This window comes from Diabrotica virgifera, chromosome 5 (genome assembly GCF_917563875.1).
Source record: "Diabrotica virgifera virgifera chromosome 5, PGI_DIABVI_V3a".
In the NCBI taxonomy this organism is placed as follows: Eukaryota; Metazoa; Arthropoda; class Insecta; order Coleoptera; family Chrysomelidae; genus Diabrotica; species Diabrotica virgifera.
The window spans coordinates 199,752,302-199,772,038 of record NC_065447.1 but is presented as its reverse complement, the minus strand read 5'-3'; positions in this window follow the sequence as shown (position 1 = coordinate 199,772,038).

The window sequence follows — 19,737 nt, the reverse complement described above, 5'->3', positions numbered from 1 at the left end:
AAGTTTAGGGTTTCTAGCCCTTCTTTTCATAAATGGTAAAACTAACTCATTTACTAAATCTTTGAGAAAGTATCGTCTTTTATTTGTTTTTCCTTCAGCAAATTTTTTATTTTGATTTGTATAAAGGAGAAACGCGTTAAGAGCTGCTACATCCATAATATTGTACCAAACGACAAGAGGCCAACATCTAGTTTGACGCTTTACCGTGTAGTTACCGATCATCTGGTCCATTTTATCAACCCCACCTTTTGTTTGGTTGTAAAATTTGATAATTTCGGGCTTCTTTACTTGACTCTCAATATCTACAGATTGATCGTGGTGCGTTGAACTAGGAAGAATGACAGCTTTATTTTCTTTGGCACGTAACTTAGCAAAGTCAAATTATCATTGAATCCAAAAATAGAGGAAAAAACGCATCTTTCTTTTGAAGCTTGAAATTCGTAGGGGATCTGCTTATTTTCTCGTAATGTCCCAACACAAGTTATTCCTTACAGTAAATGCTGTGCTAAAGGGATGCTAGTAAAATAGCTGTCAATTGTCAAGTTGCGACCAGAATTTTTTATGGAAGCGTTCAAGGACCTTACAACATTTTCCCCTACATTTTGTTGAATATTTTCACCAGGTTGACGACCTAAGTATATCTGCCCATCAACTGCATATCCTGTTTCACTTTCACAAAGGTAAAAAATTTAATGCCGTATTTTGCAGGTTTCGATGGCATGTATTGAATAAAATTACAACAACCTCTAAATGCAAGTAACTGTTCGTCAATGGTTACATCCAATTCTGTTACCATAACTGTTCGGCACTGTTTCACAAACAACTCCCATACATACCGGACATAAGTAAATTTGTCAGTTTCCAACCTAGTTGAACGTGTTCGTCGGTCGTCAAATCATATGAATCGTCTTATATTTTCAAAACGATTTACTGCCATTGTAGCTTTATACAGTGGATTTGATGATTTATCTAAGAACAACTCTCTGACAGGCGTATCCCAGTTCTTCTCGACACCAGCCAGTAACAGCAGGCCAAAAAAGGCGTTCATTTCGTCTTTTTCAATTTTTGGCCATATCTTTCCCTTGGCCTCCAATATTCGGTTGGCTTCTGTATTGGAACATATTATTATTTCTTCAACCATTTCAGCAGTCACAAATTTATCCCAAGCATTTTTCGGAGATAACATTTCGTTTCTTACTTTCGGTCCCGCCGTGAAACGATATAGATTGTGAATTTTTGTTCTTCCTTGCAAAGGAGGCGTGGATCTCCATTCAAAATTGTTTCTACTAATAAATGATGTACCTGCTGTTTCAGTTATTGAATTATTTTGATTCAAGTTCATATCATCACTACTCGAAGAATTTTCGAAATACTCGTCTGAACTATCTTTGTATACTGCAGGCTGCTCGTATTCTTGATCAGCTTCCGATACTTCACTTTCACTAGTTATGGAATCGTTGTCATCCTCCTCATACCACGTACGTAAGATTTCCTCATAACTATTATCGTTGGAGTGAACGGATCTTTTTCTACTCGAGGATGCCATAATGCTGGCCTGAAAATATAGAGTATTTTACTTGAAAGCAAACTTTTTGCATTTTAAAATACAATTTTGTATACTACTTCTGTTTTGATAATCTGTAAAAACAAAAACACAGAAGTCTGTCGCGAAAGAGCACTCGTTATATAACATGATTTTCCTTTTTTGATGAAATGTGTGAATGAATTTTTGTATACTACTTCTGTTTTGATATCTGTAAAAACAAAAACACAGGAGTCTATCGCAAAAGAGCACTCGTTATATAAAATGATTTTTCTAAGAAGTGAGCCCAAAAAATATTTATCAATATTTATTACCAATTTTCTACTACCTGACTAAAATATATTTTACTTTTTTATAAAAATAAAATTGTGGATGAAACTATTGACTAAGTAATTAACTGATCCAAAATTAGTGCACTTACTTGAATAATGATGCGAATAACACAAAATATAAACTTTGAAAGGAGACAACGTAATAACGCTAATACTTTGACACTTCAAAACGTGACTAAATTCCTTTTTCTTAGCTTTACAGTTTATTAGGCAATAGATAAATATGCGTAATGGAATAGTACCGAAGGATCGCGGTGATTCACGACAAACCTTTGACCACTAATTCGATAAGAGTCTCCCGGACTGATGGTATGCATTATGGATGTATGAATGAAAATTATTTTTTTTTAGTTTTTTTGTGCATCCTATTTAAATTTTTATACACTAACAAACAGTCATACATGTCAAAAACGAATTCCTAAATCGGCAATGATTGGTATGGATTTAATCACATTTTACGAAGATGTAAATTTACGCTCGAGTCTCGTAGACTCATGTTATGCATCCTAGGGTTAAAGTCGTCTACTTTAAAATGTATAATACGTGTCTTAATTGCCGATATAAATGAGTCAGATTAAATAAATTATTAGAAGAATTTTTTACTAAGCAACAACATTTTTGTTTATTTGGTATTATTTTGTATTTTGACAACGACACCCGACTTGGGCGTCTAAACGTTAATAAAATCATTTTTAGGTAAAATTGTGGCTTATTTCCCATTTGAATATACTTGATTATAAAAATGCCACAAGAAAATAGCTTCAGAACAACAAATTAAACATTTTTGAAATAGTCAAATGGCACGGTAAAATTTTTTTATTTAGTTCGATTTCGACAATAGTGGCTCTCGTAAGTGGGGAATGACAAAATATATCTGCTTCAGATTGTAAATTAGTCATAAAATGTCACGATGTAATAACTATATTATAGTTTACCAGTCATGCTCAGTGGCCAGAATGGGCCAAAAGCACTTGTTAAGCTTTTAAGTTAACTTGTTAAGCACAGCAAACGATTATTGGTCATAACTGGGCAGGTCAAGTTAACCATTTATTTCCTAAGATATTAATTTATTAAGTTTTTGGGTAAGTCGACTTAATATATATAGCACATCAATTTCAAAGAAGGACAGAGATACACATACGTATAATTTTGGTCAAAGTCAGCTCACAACTTACCTACTTATTCACAACATCTGAGAAGTCATTCTGAACTCATTAGTGCACTTAACTCATTTTGGACTAACAGTACCACCCTTTATTTTGCAGAATGGTAAAAAACAGTAAATTGTTATTTTAATCTAACAATGTTAGATTACATTAACATTAATAATTTAACTTATATTTGACACTTGGCAGTTGTACTGTACCTACTACTGATTTTAGACAAGGCTCCTGCTTGTCCCCCTGAAAATATTCAACATTCAGAAGATGGCAACTTTAATTGTATGTTTTTGCCAAAAAATACATCGTTCATTCAACCCATAGATCGGTGACTAATTTTGACAGCCAAACGAGTATATTGCAGAAAGTTTTTAGATGAAGTAGAAAAGTAAAAAACACCAAACAAAACTTGATTTCATTTTTAACTTACAGATTTGTACACTGTATCTAAATACAGTACATATTTTCAAAAAAAAATTTTACTGATTTTAAACCGATTTTTATATAACGGACTTTCGCCTTTAACGGACATCCCGTTCCCCTAAATAGTCCGTTATATCGAGGTTTTACTGTATATTGGAAAAAGTTCAATATAGTATTAGGCCTGGATCTGGCGTACCAAAAAAGTTGATTAATAGCAAGCTGAAAATTTGTTAGCTTAACGGTGTCTGTCTTTTTTTTTCTTTTTTTTTTGGGTGAGAATCTACAAAAGACCGTCTGGGAAGGTGTCCCAGGTGTGTCGGATTCGGTCCGTCACGCTTTACCGTGCCGAACCGCCTACCGACTAAACTCACCTCCTCTTCCTTCAGCCGCCAGGTTTGGAACCGCTCTTGGCGAGCATGCCTGACCCGTCGACCTTACTCATAACTCCCCCAGGGCACCCTCTGTGTGCACTCCATAGATTAAATGGCCACCCAGTCGCCCCCTCCCGCACACACCCCGCACAAAGGCCGGTCGGTGAAGACGACCGTCCCGTGCAGCCCATGTGCGGGTGGGGCGGCCAGGGTGCCCCTAATCCAACATGAATTAGCAAAAGGATAACAGTCGTGCTTTAAGCATTCGTGCTTTTATCAATTCGCACTCACACCCATACCCATTCATTCTACAGTTAAAAGGAAGCAGTCAGTGAGGTTAGGTTGTAAAGATCCTCCCCCACCCCCTACCTAAGACCAAACAAAAACAGACTAAAAAAGATGACAAAACACAACAAAACAATAAAAAGGCGGTCAGCATGGGTCAGATGTAAAAAGTCCCCCCCCCCTGCTGACTACTGCTTACAACACGCAACACGCTTAAATAATAAAATTTATTTAAAATGATAAATATTGTATAAATAAGATTGAAGAAGTAAATAAAGAGATAAAACAAGATAAAATAAATAAATAAGTAAAACTACTTAAAATAAAACAGACAGCGCAGGTTGGATATAAAGGATCCTCCCCCCACTGGCTGCCCTCTACGACACAAAAAAACGTAAAAAAATAAATAAATAGACGGTTATCCCGCTTGCAGTCGCCTCTCTTTCTCCTCTTTGTGCTTCATTGTCTTCGTGACGAAAGCAATGATCAGGTCGAAGTCTGTCTTGCTATTGATAGATATATCAATTAGCTTGTGAGGCTCGCCTAGAGGGGATTCCAGTCCCAGCTGCAGCTCGGTACGTCCCGCCTGGTATGCAGGGCACACGAAGACAACATGCTGCGCGTCATCCACTACTCCACCCTCAGGGCATAGATCGTCCATGGTTTTCCCTATACGATGAGTAAATTTCCTGAACGATCCATTTCCCGTCAAAAATTGTGTGAAATAGTAGTTGACGCGCCGATGCCGGCACTCGTACCACCTCACCACATCTGGAATCAGGGATCTCGTCCAGGCCGCCTTCTCGACTTCGGCTGCCCATTCCCTCTGCCACATCTCTAGACTTCTTTTCCTTCCTTGTGGACCTGAACCTATTGCCCCGTTGCCCCTCTGGTACATTCGGACTCTTTCTCTGGCCAGGATGTGCACCGGCACAGACCCAGCCACCACATGTAAGGCAATTGTTGATACGGTTCTGTACGCGCTGCACACCCTGATCAGAGGTTTCCTCCGTGTTCTAAGAAGCACGTCTTTACACTTTTTCATTCGAAGGACCTCGTGTCTTCGACCAGTAAGGCTAGATCGTCCTCCGACCGTATGCAATCGCTCTCATTCCTCTCTGCTTGTTTACTTCTAGTACCCCGTTGTAAAATATATTCCAAAGCAAGAGTCCCAGGACTGACCCCTGGGGTACTCCCGCGGTCATCTCTTTCTTCTTTTTCTTCGATATGCAGACGGTTCTTTCAGATAGGTAGTCCTTTATTAGGTTGGACAAACTCTGGAGCCCCAAATTCGACTATTCGGTCTACTATGAGACCCCAGTTTGCTGAATTAAAAGCATTTTTTATGTCCAACAGAACAAGGACCACCCATCTTTTTTTACTTGCTTTAGCCGCGTCCCTTATCCAGGTCGCGGCGTCGACTGTCGATTTACCTTTTCAAAATCCATACTGTTGATTTGATAACACTCTCTGATCTTCCAACACGCCCTCCAGCCTCTTCTTGATAAGCCCTTCGTAGAACTTACCAAGACAGCCCAAAAGGCATATTGGCCGATAAGAGGCTGCTAAATCGGGGGGTTTCTCAGGCTTTAGGAGTAGAACTAAATTCGCTTCCTTTAAGTCCCAGGGACCTTTAAGTCCCTGGGACTTAAAGGAAACGAAAGGGACTTAAAGGAATAAATTTCCGTGTGTCCTATCGGCCGCCTTATTCCCCCTTTAACCGTTATTTCGTATTGTATATACCGGTGGTAGGTAAATAACTGATCGTCAAGGACATTCCAGCCGTGCACTCTTCTGGATAGCTCTTCACTCGCGAACGTAATATCAATGTGTGTTCGGCTGACCCCCCTTAATGATTACGAATGTTGGTTTGTTATTATTTAATACTTGGCCAGCCTGAGCAAAGAGCAAAGAGCAAAGAGCAAAGAGCAAAGAGCAACGAGCAAAGAGCAAAGAGCAAAAAGTGCACGTTCAGAGTGGACGAGCAAAGAGCAAAGAGCAAAGAGCAAAGAAGTGCTAATAGCGGGTAGTTACGCTAGACGAGAGTTTAGTTCTTTTCCACTCGGCAGTATGGATAGGAACGGTAGGATATTTGCTCTTTACTCTCACAGTAGTCCATGTAGTTAGACCGCTCTCGTCTGAAAAAATTTCCGATTCGTTCTCTTTGTGGATTCCTATTTAAAAATATTTTAAAATTTCCTTTAAACAAATCTGAAGGGTGCCGGGCGGAATTTTTGGGCAGAAATTGTTTAAACAATTTTTTTTTAAACAAATACAAAAGATCACGTTTTTTGCTCTGGAACATATATTTTTAAGTTTTGTGGGTCATTTAAACAACAAAGGTATCTTGTAAATGTTCTCAAAAATTGATAGTTTTCGAGTTATAGGCAATTTAAAATCTGAAAAATGCCAAAATACGCATTTTCGAGGCCTAAAAACTCATATTTAAATTAGTATTTTTGAGGTTGCCAGATACATAAATTGAAGTTTAAACATTGATCTTCAAGACTCTGAAGAGTGATCGCATCTAACCTTAATTTATACCGTTGTTTTTTAATTGGTAAATATGCGTGTTTATCCGATTTTTTTGTCGGTGCGGCGCGCTCTATTTCAAAAATCTCCTATTTTCCTCCGAAAATTATTTTTTCTAGATTTTTTGGGATTTTCTAAATAAAATAAGTTTCTTGACATTTTTCTCAAAAGTTAAGAGTTTTAAAGTTATAAGCGATTTAAAATCCAAAAATGAGTTTTTTATTAACTTAACTTTAAAACTAATAACTTTTGAGAATAATGTCAAGAAACTTATTTATTTAGAATATCCCAAAAAATCTAGAAAAAATAATTTTCGGAGGAAATAGGTGATTTTTGAAATAGAGCGCGCTGCACCGGCAAAAAAATCTGATAAACACGCATATTTAACAATTAAAAAACAACGGCATAAATTAAGGTTAGACGCGATCACTCTTCAGAATCGAAGCTGAATGTTTAATCATCAATTTAAGTATCTGGTAACCTCAAAAATACTAATTGAAATATGAATTTTTAAGCCACGAAAATGCGTATTTTCGCATTTTTCAGATTTTAAATCGCCTATAACTCGAACACTATTAATTTTTGGGAAAAATTACAAGATACCTTTTTTGTTTAGAATAACCCAAAAAACCTAAAAATATATGTTCCGGAGCAAAAAACGCGATCTTTTGTATTTGTTTAAAAATAGTTATTTATGAAACAGTTCGTGAAGTATGCTTTTTTCGAACGCACGCGATATTTAGAGCACGAGCGACAGCGGAGCGAGTGCTATACATCGCGTAAGTTCGCAAAAAGTACTTTGTGCACAGTTTCATACAATATTTTATCTACTCTACCATAAACAAATAAAAAAACTGTAACTCTTCGTCACTGGAATTCATTTCTATTCTATAGTTTTTAGAACTTTGACATTTAAAAATTCTAACTTCTTTCAAACCACAAAACTGTAAAAACTTTTGTCGTAATTTATTGCTCATTATGTCATCACCATGACAACGCCAAAGTTAAGGATATTTGATTATATGAAAGTGTGTTAAAAACAGTGCGAAAAAGTAAGTCCCATTTAAAATACATTGTTACTTCACGCTCACTTTAAACACTTCACGCACTGCTATCTATAATGACAGTTTTCACAAACTAAAAACTTACACATAACATAACATAGAGTAGATAAAATTGTTTAAACAATTTCTGCCCAAAAATTCCGCCCGGTACTCTTCAGATTTGTTTAAAGGGGACATTTTTGAATAGGAATTGACAAAGAAACCGAATCAAAATTTTTTTCAGACGGGAGCGGTCTCACAACATGGACCAAAGAGTGCGAGCGGAGAAATCAAACTTGTTTGGTTTCGCCGCTTTGCTCTTTGCTAGCACTCTGTGTACCTCCATTTCCCAGTATGAGTTTGATTTCTCCGCTTTGCTCTTTGCTCCTTGCTCTTTGCTCTTTGCTCGTCCACTCTGAACGCGGCCTTACGAATGTTGGTTTGTTATTATTTAATACTTGGCCAGCCTGGGCTATCCATTCATTCCATATTTCCTCCTTTTTGTCGTTTATGGGGGCACCCCACAACCTCGATTTCGCGTTAATGTCCCCGGCGATCAGCACTTCTTAACGGTGTCTAGTCAGACAAACTTTGATGCACGGGAACACTGGAACAGGGGAAGTCTTTATTGTGGAACAGTTTAAAAATTTGGAACGTTAGATTACGAAATCGCTCCATGTACTTTTCGGGCAGAAATTCCAATTGATTTGTTACCGTTTCGTTAAACTCTCATGCAAAAATCAAACTGCTATTTATCACCAATATAATTCCTGTCATTTGACATGTTCTTCGTGTTCAACTCAATAAAATGCCTAGTTGGTGATAAACACTAGTCTAATTTTTGCATGAGAGTTTATTAAAATGTTAACAAATCAATTGGAAGTACTTTCCGATAAAATACATACGTTTTCGTAGTCTGACGTTCCAAATTTTTAACCTATTCCACAATTAAAGCTTCCCCTGTTCCAGTGTTACGATACCTACATCAAAGTTTGTCCGACTAGACACGTTAATCTCTTAACAAATTTTCAGCTTGCTATTAATCAAATTTTTTGGCACGCGGGATCCAGGACTAATCCATTAACTGCAAATGCTTGTTTTTAGTTGAATACTACCTACAGATAAGCATATTAATTTCAGTTGTGTGAATTCCCTTGATTATTTGCATATAATTGGCCAATAAACTTTAATTTTCTTCTGTCTATGCAATATTGTCGAAGCTTAAGTAAATTCGGGGACGCCTTCGAAACAAAAAGGTTGGAAAGTACAAGCCCCGTCACTGATATTGAGGCTACACTTTTGAAAACTCATGTAACAATAAAGGTCGCTTTTTTTCGGACTTATAAATTTAAAATGTTTTCTTTGGAATTTTCTCTCGGGAGCGACCAGTGATTAATGTTTCTTTCAGGAAAAGTTGTCAGAAATTGGAGTTAAGTTTTCGCTTCGTCAAACGCGAAGGAAAATTTATTTTCTTTGTGAGTGAGAGTAATGTTTGCTTATTTTCTGGCGATGGTCGTAAATACATAATGTACAGCCTTCTTTATTATTCATCTGCTGAATATCCCTTAATAGTGATATATTGAACCGCAGTTTAATTGTAAAAAATGTAACAGGACTTTTAGCTACAGATGCTTTCAGCTTAAAGTCAGCAATACTTGAAATATACTGTTGAGAAATATACTTAAGCATAAGATAAAAAAGATATAGAACATAGCCCGCATTTGAACTGTGTAGATGCAAAATTCACATAATCCAAATTTTCATATTTTCAGTTATGTGTATCAATGAATTCGTCTTTTCAAGGCGAATCAAACCGTGATCTAGAGTTCGGAATTAAAAGCATAAAGAAACGCAAAATAAGCGCTTAAAAAGCATAACAATTTTCCAAAAAAAAGTATTATATTATACAAAAAAGCATGAAAATAAGCATATAAATTTTGACAAACTATTTTTTTTTTAAGAAAATATATATAATTATTTGTAGGCTTACCTTAAGAACTAGTAAAGACCTATTATAAATTTAATAAAAAAATGTAATAAACAAAAAAAAAATAAATAACTGAAACAAAAATGCTTTAACCTAATTTTTATCGACACGCTTTAGATGAAGGAAAATATATCATTTTTGTTTAAAGCATGAAATAACTAATTACTCATTTAAATGTTCCATCGTAAAGTTTCGGCACCTATCACTCAAAATATTTTTGTATATCTAAAAGCTTGTTTCAACGTCCACACTGATTATCGGTGGATACTTATACCGTTCTTATACTTTGCCACGACTGCCGGATCCATATTTATATATTATTGTGTTTTCAGTTTTATCAATCAAAGGCAAAATAAAAATTAAATTAATTTTTTTTTAATTACGCGGGCACATAAATTTGATACACCCTGTATATTGAGCTGTAAATATTTATTAGAATTTAGTTTGGATGTAAGTGGATTTCTCTTTTAATGAGTTTTCCGATGAACCATTAAAGACTTTTGTGAATAATTAAAGTGAAAAAGACGATGTATTTAGGTTTAAAATGGAGAAAGTTTGTTTACTACGGAAACTACAGAATCCACAACTGGATGTAATTATCATTTTCGAGAAAAGTGGTTTTAAAAGAAAGTTTGGAATTTTAATATTTGTGTCAACCCGAGTAAATGTTGTAGAGTTTCCCCGAAAGTAATTAAGGATGGTCGGAATAATTTTGAAAATGACTGTTTGTTAGTCGAATGGAAAAGTCGATGTTTCTGATTCTTGGCAATGTGGAAGGGGAAAAGTGGATTGGATGATTGAGAGAGTTTGAAAAAGAAGTCATTATGTTTTTGGCATCGCTGAAGAGCAGTTCGACGTTTTCGCGGATAGATAGTTATCAAATACCAGTGGTTGTTTGATAGTGGAGAATAGTGTTGAAAAGTGGAATGAGAGACAGATCAAATTGAGACGAAATACCTCTTTGATTCTGTATTATTGTGAGAAGGAGAGCAGAGAATTTTTGGAGCTTTGTTTGAATCGAGTACGTGTCAAAAGAGGCCCAGCTTGTTGGAGAATTGGTGCTGGTATGCTGATAGTTTTGAAGTTGGAAAACGGAGAGGGCTTTGAGGAGTAGCCTTTAACATAGTCAACGAGGGAGAGCTGTTTTTGGGTCACGAGAAGACATTAGAGTGAGTGAAGAAAAAGGTCAGTCAACTTATGTGAAAGATATTTTTATGTTCGGAAACTAAATTTTGAGTAAAAAGCATATGAATTAAAATTCCAATATTTCTAAAAGTAAATAGGAAGTATAGCTAATCTTGCGAATACATAAATTTGTTTTGTTTAGTTTGTTTTACCAAAGTCATCGGGAACAAACCGATAAATTATTTTTTTAACTATAATAAATTTAAATAATAAAAATTTCATTCGGACATCTGTGTCCACAGGTTTTTAGATTCGATAGATTTTAGAGTATTGATTTTGATAAATAAAAGACAATTCTGTATTTTTATTTTAATATTTTGCTTTATTTCTTTTCCCTATTTTATCCCGATTAGGATCAACTAAGAGATACTGAACCCACGAGAGAAGATAAGTATAACGTGAGATAATTTAGATTTTTTTTAATAGTATAAAAAGGCACCCTGAGATTTTTTATTCATTTTTATTTATGATTTGCGACAATTAAATAATTAATCAAATAAATAATAATTAATATAAAATTAATAAGAAGCAGATCATAACAATATTTATCTTCAACGTGTTCTGAATTTAAAACAGAAAACATTTTATTCATCTTTTGAAATCCTTCGTTTTTTGTTAATACATCTTTGAATTTTGTTAATACTATCGGACCAATTATTTTTTGGATCCTCCACTCAACTAATGACATTTGCTGTTTCTCCAAATATTTTATTGTTTAACTCACAGAACAAAAGTTGCTTTTGATAAAATCAAGATGGTTTTGTAATTTTGTTAACATCCTGATAATATTATATCGGTATGCTAGCAGTCTCTTAAGTTCCAATACGAAGCTTTTAACATTTTCGAAATAGTCGGCGTAGTATAAAGCTGCATCTAACCATCAACCCCACCGAGTTAACACTGGTTCCGGTGATAATGGAGTGTTAGGGAATCTGTCTCTAAAAAGTTGCACCCTTAAAGGAGCTTTAATGATTTTTTTTCATTTTTTATCAACTCATTAACAAGTGGAAATTGCAGCCGTATAGTCTCAGCAACGAGATTCAGGCCGTGTGCTAGCTAGACACGTACAGTGAATTAGATTTGGATAAAACACTTTGATGCTGTGATGTGATCTTGATTATTGATATGAGATAATATTCTTATATGTCATTTAATTTAATCAATGCATTAATAATAATCTAATTAATTTACCAGATCACATATCAATATGTTTTCAATCTCAGGGCTTTTTATAAAATTAATTACTTACTTACGTGGCTTCTAAGTATTTCTCAATGGCTCCTAATCGGGATAGGAAAGAAAAGAGTAAAATAATACACACATATGGGTTACAATTATAATCAAAATAGTGTTTATTTTATTTAAATGGCAATCACTGCTTAATATTTGCTATATCTTATTATTCTTAAACATAACATTTACACATGGGAATCTTATTTCCTTTTGGTTTCCAATTGAAAGTTTTTATTAACATTTAACTATTATGATTTATTATCAACAATTCTATTTAAGTTTGATGAAGCTTTTCTGATATTATTGATTATGTTCTTCAATTTTAAATGTGGTATTTAATACGAAAAACCCATACATTCATGTCCAAACAAATGAGACTGACCTTTTTCTGGTGAACTGAGAATGTCTTCACACAAGACCCGTTTCCTGCTATCCTTGGCTGCGATCAACACCTCGTCCTGGCTTCCAGTAATGTTCTCCTTTGAAAACTAGCTCGTATAGGTCCCGTTCCTGCTTCTGTCGTGATGCCGTGTTTCTACCTTTTTCGAAACTTCAATCAGCTACCGGGACACTCTTGGCTCAAGGAGGTTCTTTACTCTCGACCTGGCCTACCTCTCGTTCCACGATAGATACTCCACACTCACGGAACTACACCGGCCTTCTCACTCTCCGTACACTACCGTCTACTACTGGACTTTACTTCTCGACAGCTCAAAACATTCTGATCTATATTTTTCATTCATTTCCCTACTTTCTAAATATCCCTTCCAGATTCACAAATCAACCTTCCACCACCAACTCTCATTCGCAGTATTCCTCAAAACCAATTTTTAATCTTTCTAAATATGCTTAATGGATTTCAAAAAAGAAATAGTTAATTCCCATTCTAAAATTACTTTCTACTATTTACAAAATTTAATGACCTATTCTCTATTTCCACTGAGTCTTATTTAGCATCGGCTAATGATCGAACCTTCCGCGAACAACGATAATGACCTATTATCGATTCCAACTGAGTCTTATTTAGCATAGGCTAATGATCGAACCTTCCGCGAACAACGATAATGGTACGCGCCATTCACTTTGTTTATTCTAAGCGCATTTTCCCGAGTTTCGTTTAATCACTTCTTAAAATTAAATATAACAATTTGTTGTATACAGGTTGTTCAAAATTTATATGCCCGTGGTTGAGAAAATTGAAAATATTTTTATATTAAATTGAACCCTGCTTATAATTATCAAAATTTAATTTTCATATCAAATAGAAATATAACAAATTCCCGCCTTGTATTCGATAAAATTTATCTGCATTTTTAAATAAATTTTCTCGAGGCAAAACCAACTCCCTGTATATTTCCTTACTTTAATCTACGTCTTATATCCTAAATTACTATCTAATTCATGTAATTCTGTCTTTTATTCGTGATATTTGTATACATCGTGAATATTATAAATTCCTCGGATCTTTTCCGAGTTCCTGTGCCTCAACTCATAACTATTTATCCCATTTTCATTATTTACGATGTACGGGCCTTCGAAAACAGGCATCAACTTTGCGCAACTTTGTCCCTTGAAACGATCATTTCGGAAATACGTTGCATTGTCCAGTAGAATCTTTTTTGGTGTTCCTACTATGGCTATAAAATTGTCAATTTTTCTTAATATTTCTTCCCCCTTTGTGGTGCGGCAACTATATAATTTTACGTATTTTGAAAACACATCCACCATTACCAGAATATGTTTGTTCCTTTTAGTGGTCATAATTAGATCGCTTAACATATCTATTGCTATCTAGTTTGTTTCGGGCTTCAATATTTTTGGCAACATTTTCGTTTTTGAAATTCCGACTCTTATATTTTTGACATACATCGCACTTCTGGGTAATTTCCTTTGCAATGCGGTAATCCTGTCGGCTGATGTAATTTTCCCTAAAAACGAGCCAAACTTTTCTGCTACCGATATGCCCATTGTCCTCATGTAATTTCTTTATTATCTTTTCGGCCAATGTCTGTGTCACTAAATATAGTTCCTTTCCGTCTATTCTCTTAAAATATATGTTATCTTCTACTTCCGCTCTTCTTTTCTCTCTTTCCTCTAGGTCTTCCTGGTTTGTCCTTATCTCATTTAACGAATATATCCCTTCTTCTTGTATTAATCTATTTAGTCCCACCTGTAGAATAATTGTTTCCTTTTTTCCGGTGTCCTCATCCCGTGTTAGAGCGTCGGCTATTATGTTGTCTTTTCCTTTTATATATCGGAACTCAAAATCATACTCCTGTAATAATAGAATGCCTCTATGTATTCTATTATTTACTAATCTATTCTTCATGATATGTACTAAAGCTGCATGGTCTGTTTCGATTGTGAATTTTGCTCCCAATAAGTAAAACCTCAATTTGTTTACGCAATATAGTACACTGGCAAACTCCAATTCTGTAACACTATATTTTCTCTCATGTGTTTTAGTCACTCGAGATATAAAACATATCGGCACTTCTTGGTCGTTTTGTATTTGAGACAGAACTCCTGCAAATTTTTGTATGGACGCATCAGTTCGGAGTATAAAAGGTAAATTGTAAATAGGGTGGTATATTTTCGTTCCTTTTGCGAATTCTCGTTTTAATGTTTCGAACGCTTCCTCCTGTTCTTCTTTCCAATTCCATTTTATTCCTTTTTTAAGCAATTTTATCAGAGGGATTTCCTTTTGGCTCAAATCGGGAATCAGCTTTTTAAAATAATTAATCGTGCCAAGAAAACCTCTCAATGTTTTCAAATTCGTTGGTCTTGGGTATTCATCTATGGACTCTGTCTTCGGCTAATCTTACTGTTTTGGTGTCCAATTGAAAACCCAAATAAATGACTTCTTTTTGAAAAAATTGACATTTTTCAATGTTTAATTTCAATCCCGCTGTGTCCAATTCTTCCAGAATTATTTTTATGTGTTCCAGATGACTCTGAGTATCTTGTGAAAAAATTAATAAATCATCGATATAATGAACTATGAAATCTTCATGGCGATTCAAAATGGTATGTAGAGCTCGGACGAGTACAGCACAAGCACTCTGCAATCCAAATGGCACTACCTTAAACCGGTAGACAATACCATCAATAGAAAAAGCGGTGTAGTTTCTACACTTTTCAGCTAACGGTATCAACCAAAAACTGTGTTTTAAGTCAATTTTCGAAAATATGTGTGACCCGGTGATTCTTCCAAAAATGGCCTCGATGTTTAGAGGTGATTCATATTGTGATACAGTGTGCTGGTTGATATTCCTGGCATCTAAACATAATCTCAATTCTCCATTGCTTTTCTTTACTATCACAATCGGGTTAACATACGGTGAATCACATCTTTCGATGATTTGATCTTCCAACATTTTATTTATTTCTTCTTTCACCTCTTGTCGATACTTGTATGGAATCGGGTAAGTCTTTGATCGAAAATTTCCCAAGTTTTTCACCTCAAATGAATGTTCGTACTTTTTAGCCACTCTGTTTTCCTCATTGATCAAATTTTCGTAGTTTCTTAACATCAACCGCAATTCTTTTTCTTTCCCTTCTCCACATATTAATTTTCTGTCTTCTTTCTCAGATTCTTTACACATGTTTACCGTGCATTCTGCATCCTCGTTTGCATATACCTCCTCTTCAAATACCACTGTTTCAATCATATTCTTTTCACTTTCATTTTTTAGCTTCATTTCTTCTTCTCCTGAGCTCGTCTCTTCTTTTGAGGAATCCCAAGTTTCCTTTGTTTCTGATACTCTCAAATTTTCTTCTTCTGGGCTCAACTCTTCTTTTGAGGAGCCACAGGTTTCATTTTCTGTTATCTTTTTCTGACCTTTTCTCCTTTTTCTTCTTTGTCCTTGCTTCGCTGCCAAATTCATTTCCACTGTTTGTTCTTTACCTGATTCGTCCGTATTTTTTTTCTCATGTTCCTTGTCCTGTTCTTTTTCTTTTTCTTCTGTTAGTTTCATCGTATTATTTTTAAAATCTATCACTACATGTTTTTCTGCCAATTCGTCAACTCCTACTATCATGTCATGTGACATGTTTGGCATTATTACACATTGTAGTGCATACATATTCTTACCCAGTCGTACCATTACTCGTATGCCTTCATTTATAGTTGCCAATGTCCGTTTGTTTGCGCCCACTAAATTTACCCTAGGTATTTTGTAAATTAAATTTGTTAAGTTAACTTCTTCTATTAGTTTTCTGTTGACCAATGTTATTTCAGATCCAGTGTCTATCATAATTTTAATTGGTTTCTCGTTGATAAATCCATCCACAAATTTTAAATTAACTCCATTTTTCTTTTCGTTGTTTCCTGCCAATTTAATAAACTCCTTGGGGTGACAAAAGATTCCTGTTTGATTTTTGGTTTTTAGTGAGCGCCGTCGTGAAAAGACGCCGGTTGCTCATCGTTGTTTATATTTTCGTCATAATGTCTCTCTCCGTCATATTCATCTGTCTGGGTATTATTTACTTCTCTTCTATTTTCTCTTGGTCTGTCGGATCTGTTTCGGTTTTCTCGATATCCCTGTTCATTTTGTCTACCATTATTTCTGTTTTCTTGATTTGAGCGTGTGGTGTTTCTATTCTGGTATTCTCGATTTCTGTCCTCATTCCATTGCCTATTTCTTTGTTCATAATTTCCTCTTCCGTTGTCTCTATTTTCGTTTTCCCTTCTGGGATTAAAATCTCGTCTTGTATAGTCCCTCCTATTTTGATTGCTATCTCTGTAATCTTGTGTTTCTCGGGGCCTGTAATCTTCTCGCGACCTTCTTGATTTTCTTTCTCTTAGACGTGATTCTCTTATTTGTAGGAATTGGCATAAACTATCTATGTCTTTGTAATTTTGCAATGTGATATGGTCTTCCAGCGTTTCCTCGAAATGTCTTGCAATCAGTTCGACTAATTGTTCCGATGAGTAATTATATTGTAAGTGCTTTGCATTATTGTAAATTTGTAAAGCATATGTCCTTTCTGATACCCCCATCCTATCATTGTATTTCCCATTTTGCAATTCCTTGTTAATTTCCAATTGTTGGACTTTTCCCCAGAAATAATTCAAAAATTTTTGTTCAAATTGTTGCCAATTGCCGAATTCTTCTTCTTTACTATCGAACCATAGGCTTGCTTCATATTTGAGATGGTTTCTGATAGTTTCTTTTGCTGTTTCGAAATTTCCGATGTGTTGTATTTTCTTTTTCGGGCTATTTATGAACGGCACTGGGTGTAATCTTCTTACATCCCCGCCAAACCTTATCTTCACGTCATCTGTGCTATGTATAACCATTTCTCTTCTTTCTCCTACATTTTGTTGCGTCCGGTTTTCGGTGACTTGTTTTTCTATTTCTGTGATTCTTTTTTCCACTTCTTCTCTATCTACTTGAATAGCATTTTCCAACTTATTTTCCAAATTTTCTAGTTCCTTTTTCTGGCCATTCGTTAACTCCTTTATTTTATCTTGAATTTTCATTTCTTACTTTTCTATGCGTTCCTCCATTTTCTTGTTGTTCTCTTCTATGGCTTGTTTTGTTTCCTTCTGATTTTCTTGCATTATTCTTTTTGTTTCATCCATTTTTTGATCCAATTTTTGTTGTGTTTCATCCATTTTTTGTTGTGTTTCATCCATTTTTTGTTGTGTTTCATCCATTTTTTGATCCACTTTATCCATTTTCTTTGATGTTTCTTCCTGATTTTTATCCATTGCTTGTTTTGTTTCTCTTTGATTGTCATCCAGTTTTTGTTGTGTTTCATCCATTTTCTGTTCCATTCTTTGTGACTGGAGTTGCATCATTTGTAATAATTTATCTATTCCTGATAATTCTTGCTGTTCTGATGCCATGATTGTCGTGTCTAAAATATCTTCTTGGTCTGAATTATTCTCTTGATTTGAATGTTCTTTTTGTTTTTTGTTGTCTTTGCTTTGGCTTCTTGTCACAGACATTTGTTTTCAAGAAGTACTGTCCCCGCCAAATATGAAATTTTACTAGTATGTTACCAAGACGATTTTTTCTCACCCAAATATTATAAATTGTCAATAAATATATCAAATGTAAATATCGTAAAAATAAAATATTAAATCAGTTATGTAAAATTTGTACCTAAAGAGATCTAAAATTTTATGTTATCAAATGTAAGTATCTCACTTTTTACCACAGGCATATAAATTTTCAAATACCGGCTTTACTCTTTCTATCCTTCAAATTTGCCACTAGAAATACTTTTCAATGCCCTCCACGTTGGACGACAGTTGATGTGATCTTGATTATTGATATGAGATAATATTCTTATATGTCATTTAATTTAATCAATGCATTAATAATAATCTAATTAATTTACCAGATCACATATCAATATGTTTTCAATCTCAGGGCTTTTTATAAAATTAATTACTTACTTACGTGGCTTCTAAGTATTTCTCAATGGTTCCTAGTCGGGATAGGAAAGAAAAGAGTAAAATAATACACACATATGGGTTACAATTATAATCAAAATATTGTTTATTTTATTTAAATGGCAATCACTGCTTAATATTTGCTATATCTTATTATTCTTAAACATAACATTTACACATGGGAATCTTATTTCCTTTTGGTTTCCAATTGAAAGTTTTTATTAACATTTAACTATTATGATTTATTAGCAACAATTCTATTTAAGTTTGATGAAGCTTTTCTGATATTATTGATTATGTTCTTCAATTTTAAATGTGGTATTTAATACGAAAAACCCATACATTCATGTCCAAACAAATGAGACTGACCTTTTTCTGGTGAACTGAGAATGTCTTCACACAAGACCCGTTTCCTGCTATCCCTGGCTGCGATCAACACCTCGTCCTGGCTTCCAGTAATGTTCTCCTTTGAAAACTAGCTCGTATAGCTCCCGTTCCTGCTTCTGTCGTGATGCCGTGTTTCTACCTTTTTCGAAACTTCAATCAGCTACCGGGACACTCTTGGCTCAAGGAGGTTCTTTACTCTCGACCTGGCCTACCTCTCGTTCCACGATAGATACTCCACACTCACGGAACTACACCGGCCTTCTCACTCTCCGTACACTACCGTCTACTACTGGACTTCACTTCTCGACAGCTCAAAACATTCTGATCTATATTTTTCATTCATTTCCCTACTTTCTAAATATCCCTTCCAGATTCACAAATCAACCTTCCACCACCAACTCTCATTCGCAGTATTCCTCAAAACCAATTTTTAATCTTTCTAAATATGCTTAATGGATTTCAAAAAAGAAATAGTTAATTCCCATTCTAAAATTACTTTCTACTATTTACAAAATTTAATGACCTATTCTCTATTTCCACTGAGTCTTATTTAGCATCGTCTTATTAGCATATAATGGTACGCGCCATTCACTTTGTTTATTCTAAGCGCATTTTCCCGAGTTTCGTTTAATCACTTCTTAAAATTAAATATAACAATTTGTTGTATACAGGTTGTTCAAAATTTATATGCCCGTGGTTGAGAAAGTTGAAAATATTTTTATATTAAATTGAACCCTGCTTATAATTATCAAAATTTAATTTTCATATCAAATAGAAATATAACAGCTGTTTTGATCATATATGGTGAAGCTTCGAAAAGCTTTAATACTATTTTATTGGTGGGCACAGC